Source organism: Crocodylus porosus, unplaced genomic scaffold (genome assembly GCF_001723895.1).
Source record: "Crocodylus porosus isolate Cpor-Errol unplaced genomic scaffold, CroPor_comp1, whole genome shotgun sequence".
Classification (NCBI taxonomy): Eukaryota; Metazoa; Chordata; order Crocodylia; family Crocodylidae; genus Crocodylus; species Crocodylus porosus.
Genome location: NW_017728886.1, coordinates 249,134,017 through 249,141,824, shown reverse-complemented (window position 1 = coordinate 249,141,824; position 7,808 = coordinate 249,134,017).

Sequence of the window (7,808 nt, the reverse complement as noted above, 5' to 3'; positions counted from 1 at the left end):
TCAAAACAGCGTCAAAACAGCAAAACCGTTTTGACAATTCGGAACAGAAGAGTGTTTCTGAATTGAAACAAAACTCTAATCAAAACACTGTTCCGTCCAAACGGATGTCAAAGCAAAATGCTGCTGTTTTGCACAGCCCTATTATGCAACTATACAGTTGGTCCAATAAAAGATATCACCAAAAAAGTTCCTTGCTCTTTGCCCAAGAATAGGGCAAGCACTCTCAAAATACAGTATATATTACGCAGCTATTTCCCAGCCATTTTGGTGGAAGGGCACTGACAGTGCTCTTGTACCTATAGCATGTTTAAGGTATTCTTGTGTCTGGTTTTGTACATTGTAGTTGGATGAGGGTTTGAAGTGGTGATTTTGGGGATTTCATGGATAAATGATTGCCTGAGGACACAGGGGTTTGGGCTTGATAGCTCATAAGGGCCCTTCCAGTCCTTTGTTTCCCACTGATGACTTTTTTTTCCTGTAAGTGTGGATTTGGTTGTCTAGCCTCAGCAAAAGTAGATTTCCCCCACATAACATACATACCAGCTTTCTTGATATTTTCCTCATTATTTCAGTCAATAAATTGTATGGCCTTTCAGCTTTCTAATAGATGGATAAGATAACAGCACCCATTCAAGGGTGTGGGGTTGCATCAGATGCCTTCTCTTTAATGCCTGAAACCCTGTTGATCTCAAGTCTCACTATGTGCCTGGGTGAAATCTTGTCCATATTATAGTAAAATAGCAAATCTTCCATTGCGTTCAAGGGAAGCAGAATTTTACCCCTACTATGGTCACTAGTTGCCACACTTCCAAAAGATTCTCTCTTTCTTAATTATAATACACATGGCATCTTCAGAAATAGGTCCGGTGTCTGCCCTCATAGAGCATGCAATGAGACAAATATGAGGCATGTATAAAGCAAATAGTACATGGACATGAAAACAACTACACCATAACTGGTGAGGGACAGAGGAATAATGAGAGCTGGGACTAGGGCCAGATGGAGTTACACCAAGAATAAATTCAGCCCCATGTGATTTGAATTGGGAATTGTGCCTGTGACTTCTAAATCGGTTTTATGTATCCTTTCCCTCACTTCACTTTCCATTTTGCAATCTTAAGGCCAGCATAAGAGACAGAATGGATGGTGTGGGAGTGGGAACCTGGCATAGTTAGTTCAGTGGAGGGATGGGGAGGAAGCATGTTGGAAAACATTGCCAAATGATATGATCTCTCCAGCGAGCCCAGTAAATCTTCTAACAATTGTTCAATGTTCATCAGCAATAAATAGCAGAAGGATGAGCGAGTCAGGAAAACACTGGCTTAGCTAGTTTGGTTGCTTACTGAAGGAAGGCAGGAAATACTTGTCTCATACAGCAAAACTTTTGGACATTTCAGTCACCCTCCTGTTCTGAATTGGGCTGAAACCAAGACCTTGCAAAGCTTTTCATAAAAAGCCAGGGAGCAGAGGAATACCCAAGACAGCCAGGAGTCTGGTGGTTCGAGTATTTACCTGGGATATGAGAAACCTAGGCTTAAATCCAGGCTTCAAAGCGGAGTGCTGCACTGGAATCTTCCTCTCCCAGTTGAGTCCCCTACCTACCCAGCTGTTTGGTGTCTTGTGGCCTTCTGTGATTTCAGTCACAATTTCTGTCCTGGAACTGAGGGGGAAAAAACAGTCTTCAACAGAAATTTCATCAAAAGCAGTGGTTACCATGCAAAGTTTGGGGTTTGATGAATCAGTATTTTGAAAAGTTTCACTGAAAAATTCCCAACCAGTTCTTTCACTGTCTGAGATTTAATGAGGCGTGTAGCCTGTTGAGCATTTTAATTCGCGTCAAATCAGGCTCAGGGATTAAAAAAAAAAAAAAAAACCGACCAGCCTTGCCCAAGCATAAAAGCGATGAAACAAGCATCTCCCAGGGCACGAGCGTTCTACAAGAAATCCCTGAAAGCAAACTGAACACAGAAAGCCAGGCAAGGTTCTGGGTGCTTCCAGTCGGTGTATGTGCATTACAGCATGCTACCTGTTTAGAGTCTAAGCATTAGTAGTTTACATGTAATCTTTACCTGAATGTCCCTGAGGGATTAACCCTCAAATGCCAGTATGCTATATAAAGTACAGACAACATCCTGCATAAGTTATTGCTGACTGCCAAGAGGTGGCAGATATTAGAGCCAAAATCGCCAATTTGCGGGGTTCCACATGCTGTGGTTGGGCTCAAGGTTAATATTCTGCCTGTTACCACAGGAAGACTTAGTGAGGAAAGCTCAGGATACTTTGGCAGCAGCTCTATCCCAAACTTTGTTACTAAAGAGTTTCCCTTTATTTAGGCCATGTTGTACTGGACAGCTGTTGGGATCTGGGGGTGTTAGAAGGCAAATACTTGTCTTTCCCAGTCTCTCTCTCTATTGCTATGGTATCTGAGATCAGCACTACCCTTGACATTTCAGCCTGCTGTCTGTGTACATCAGTGGTATTGAGGCAGTTCCAGTACTGACAGCACTTGGAACTGATTAGACAGAAGGTCTGAACTGAGACGCAAGGGATGGAGCAGAAGGTACAAAAACACTGCCATCTTTGAAGGCACTATGTGATATTTGCTTTGTGTGAATATAGCCTATGAAGAGCAATTGTTAATCCAGTCAGAAAGGTTGGGTCAGTGACCAGACACTACACGTGTCTGCAAGTAGTTTCCAAGAAGAACCTCATCACAACTAATGACAATGATTTTTCCAAAACCTTACTATACCAATGCAGTAATCTAAACAGAACTTGTAAGACCATCTATTGCCCTATGGTTCTCCCAACATTATATTCAGGGGGGCAGAAGGCAGGGTGGGGATGCACCATACAGACTAACTGAATCAGAGATGCAAAAGCTTTCTTGAGCTCCATCTGATGCTTACTTCATTATATTCAGGATGGATACATAGCATGGTGGCCAAACCTCAATTCTGGCTTCTCTGGATTTTTGCCAGTCCATTTGGTTTGTTGTTTGGCTGTGTCTCAACTTTGTGTAGCCTCTGTTCACACTTACATGGGTGCATTGCAGCCTTGTGTTTCTATGCCAGGATTTGCAAGATCAAACCTACATTTGTTAGCTATTTCAGTGTGTAGAATGAAGATCAGACTCTTCCTAATTAGAATCCACTTTGGTACAAGATATGAGTCAACAGGTCCTTATGATGCTTACTGAGATCTCCCAGAAAATGCATCCAAGGTCCCTCCAGTTTATCTTCATACCTGTTCTTGATCTAGCAACCGCCCCTGGAAACTTTCACTTTTCCTAAGAAATTATTCTGGCTGACGGTTGTATCATCATGAGACTTCATGAAAGGACTTGAGACTAACTTGTCTCATCACTGTTTTGCAGGGGGAAAAGTAAGGAATTCAAAGTTCTGTTACAAATGCAACATAAGGTAGAATATTGTAAATGCTTTGTGAATGTGTTGGCTTAAGTGCAGCTTAATCCAGTGTCAGAATCAATTTAGCAAACAACAGGGCAATGATTCAGTTTCAGTGGAAGACTTACAAAATAAACTCTGTCTTTTGCTGACCTGATGTAGAACTGAACAGTGTCCTACCCTGGGAAAATATTTCCTGTTTCATTTTCATAAATATTTATGTAATTACTTCTGGGAAACGTATCTTCTTCAGAAAACTGAGTGCTCTGATTCCTGGCACACAGCTAGCTGTTGACATTTGAAAGACTTGGGATATATATGCTTGAAATTTATAATTTCTCCTCTTGCCTGTCCCTTTTTTATTTCTTTAAATTCTTTTTTCCCCTTCAAGAAACCTAATGGTGAGCCTGAGTCACAGAAGTTTGGACCCACATCTGGAGTCTGAACATTCCAGGAGTTACAGAGGCATTTTAGGCTACAGAGATAGGGGTTCAAGTAAAATCCAAGCCAGAATCAGAGCTTCCCTCCCACCCCTCATTAAAAGGCCTCTCTTTGGAAGCTTATCTCTAAACAAAGTGTACAATCAACAAAAAGGAATTTCAGGGTGTGTGACAAACAATTAAAGCGGAAAGAGACTAAAATGCACTGCTTCAAGCTTAAATGGCACTGATCTGCTGCCCTTTAAGTGTCCTCTCTCACTCTTTGACTATACCAGCCTGGTTTGGCTTTGTAGGAGTGAGGAAGTGTAAATTCTGCATAAATTACTCAGCAGAATCCTCCACAGAATTGCATTAAAGTTCTACTCTTTTTAACAGATTAAAAGCCTTGAAGGGCCATATTTTTGGGAAAGGAGAAACCAAGCCTTTGGGTCAACCTGAATGTACACCTCCTACCTGCTTGAATCTCATTTATGCTGAAGAATGATAACGTAGCCAGTTGCAAAGGAGACAGCTCCACTAGCCAGAAGATTCTTGGCTTGAGTCTAGCCTTTTCTCCTGCCCCTGGAAATCTCAGTTCTGTGTTGTCTATCTTTTTTCTTATCCTTTCCAACCAAGTGTACATACTTGCTAGCTAATTCTCAAAGTTCTTGACCTTGGTCTAATAGCAGTCTCATCATCCTTGTCCTTGTCTGCATAATTTAGGGCATAATTTAGGGCACAGCAAGTCTTATTGCAAAACATGTTTGGATATAGACTTGTCAGTAATCTAGTTCCATGAACACCTAGCCTACTCCTCTTCTAACTGAAGGCCTCTCTGCTTTCTGGGGACATGGCACTGTAGAAGCTGAGGAATGCTCTGCAATATAGTGCTGACATTGATTTATATATGTTATAAGCATGTGGCATGGAGGCATGGGTGGCTTCAGGCTTTTGTAAAGACGGGTGCAGGAGCAGTGATTGGTGCTTCAAGGGTGCTGCACCCCAGCTCCCAGCTTTTTCCCCACGCCAGAGTGGGCAGACCACACCATGAGAACAGCAGCCAGAGATTCTACTTAAGTCCCAAAGCAGGTAAGATTCTCCCCCACCCCCTCAGCACCCTCTCTGTCTCCATGCTCAGCAGCACATCTACTCCCTTCCCCTCCACTCCTTTCCCATTCTCCCTCTGCCCCACCTGCTGCTGATGCTGTCCCTGGCTGACGTGAGGGTGGGGGAAGCTCCAGAGCTGCTCCTGCCCCACTCCAGCTCCATCCCCTCTGGATTTGCTCCTGCATAGACGATAAGGCCATGACCACTCAAGCTAGTCAAGAATTTTTTGGTAAGTGTTTTTTTTCTTTAGAAAATACCAGTTCACTGGTACAAAAGCTCTTTTCTGGGCACTTGCTAGTTTCTTAGCACCACAATGGAGATTTGGTAAGAGAAGGGAAACCATGAGCCCGCATCCGCTCTTACACTCTCCTCTTGCTGTTGTGGGAGTTCTTTGTCTACACCAGTATGGAGCAGCACACTGCAAAAAGTCCTGGTTTGCCCTGTACCAAATGGGATGATTTCCTAAAATCACAGAATGATTGTGGGAAGGAAGAGATGTCTCCTGTCCAACTCTATTTGGTACCAATCATCATGATAGTAAAGTTGTTTTCCTTTTGACTAAAACAAGAGGCCTGTAATTTTGGAGTTGCAAGACTAGTAGTTCTTGTCTTAGCTTCACGTGTGTTTCTATGATTTATGTAGCCATTTGCTTTTGTTATCTGCATGGCATTCATTTGCAGTAACTTAATAGATCTATGAACGATACAGTGTATTACAAAGTGGGGGTTGCAGTGATGTCCTTGTTTCTGATACTAGTTCACATCCTCTCTGGACATCACTTGGCTACTCCTATCAGGGATAAACTTCCAAGTGAAGATCATAAAACCACACAGCCATTACTGTAACACAGGAATGTGCCAGTGTGAACAAAATAGCTGGTGGTTTCAGTATATTATCCTAAACTAAGAAACCCTAGATCTCATGCTCTTTTCCTCCTTTTGTTTAAAAACAAAGACACAATTAAATTATTTGCTCAATCATTAATTTGTTCTCTGGCCTCCTAGATTTAGTTCAGGGTATAAATGAAATGATCATAAGTCAGAGTTGCATTTCCCATCACCAGATTTTGCCTTTGGCTTTGTTTTAATAATTGGAGATTTACAATGCAGTGTAGTGGAATGCATATATTTAGAAGCAACATTAAATCAGGTTCAGAGAGAGCCAGTGTCAGTAAAATGTTATATAGCATCTTAAGTTCTCCAAATGTTTCCTGTTTGGGTTCCAAACACAATGTTTTACTAATCTGGACCACACACTTCAGTGCCAAGGCCAATAAATTGCACAGTCCTAGGAATTTCCATTATAAGTGTGCACTTCTTATAGGGCAGAAGGCCCAATGTGCCTGATACAAAGCATTGTAAACTTAGCAGGTTTTTTTCTAATCTAGGAATACCATATTTTCTGACATCACATGCCAACTTATTTTGGGGAAGGCAAAATGAAGATAAAAGGTTTGTCCAGAGTTCAGCTGCACAGAATAGGAACAGAACCTAATCTTCAGCTCCCTCACTCTCCCTTCCTGCTTAATTAAAAGTTGAAAACCTAGCTATTGCTAAAGACCAGGCTCTGTGGATAGATCTATGATTTTGAAAAGAGCTGGAAACTCTGCAAAGCTCTGAAATAGAAGAAGGGACCAGGAGAAGCTAGCAGACAGCAACATTGCCAGAAGAAAGATTGGTTTGATTAATAGAAAATATAGGCAATTAAAAGGAAGAGATGATTGTTAATACCTATGGAGTGAAGAACACTGACTCATTAAGACAACTGACTCCTTCAGCTGCCTGAATATAAATGCTACTGTTGCTGCTAGACTATTGGTTTTGAAGCAGGAATTCACAGATTTACACACAAGGTTAGGGCTGGACGGGACCTTGTGATATCAATGTGTCCAGCCCCTCTGCTCTAGGCAGGAAAGACTGCTGGGATCACATAACCACAGCAAGGTGTGCATCCAGTCTCCTTTTGAAGATCTCCAGAGTAGGTGCCTACACCACCCTGCTGGGAGTCTATTCCAAAGTCTGGTCACATGAACCGTAAAGAAGTTTTTCCTCATATCCAGTCTGAAAACTTCTAGGAGTTTGACCATTGTTCCTGGTTTTCCCCAGTGCACTTTGGTAAATAGTTGTGCCCCTAGCCCCTGATATATTTGTAAGCTGCCAACAATTTCCCCTGAAGTCTTTTCTAGGCTGAACAGTCGCATATCTATCAGCTTTTCCTCGTATGGCTTGCTCTTCAGGCTTCTAATCATACAAGTGGCTCTTCTCCGGACTCTCTCAAGCTTTTCCACATCCTTCTTGAAGTGTGGCACCCAGAACTGGACACAGTTCTCCAGTTGTGGCCTCAACAATGCTGAGTAGAGCGGGAAAATAACTTCCTTAGTTTTGCTTGAGATACATCGGTTGATGCATGCCAGTGTATTGTTTGCACTGCTAACTGTAGTATCACACTGGTGGCTCATATTTATTTTATGGTCAATTATAACCCCAGGTCCTTTTCAGTCATGGTGCTAGCTAGCATAGCACTGCTGAGCCTCTAAATTTGTTGTGGGTTTTTCCTCCCCAGATGGAGCACTTTACACTTCTCAGTGTTGAATAGCATCTGGTTCTGGTCTGCCCATCTAACTAATCTGTCTATGTCTGCCTGCATCATCAGCCTACCCTGATATGTGGCCACACTTCCTCACAGCTTAGTGTCATCAGCAAAGTTTGCCAGTGTGCTTTTCAACCCCACATCCAGATCATTGATGAAGATGTTGAAAAGCACTGGTCCAAGTACCGAAACCTGGGGGACCCACTGGCTACCTCCTGCCAGGTCGACACAGATCTGTCTACTAGTACTGTCTGGGTCTGACCCCACAACCAGTTTCCCACCCATC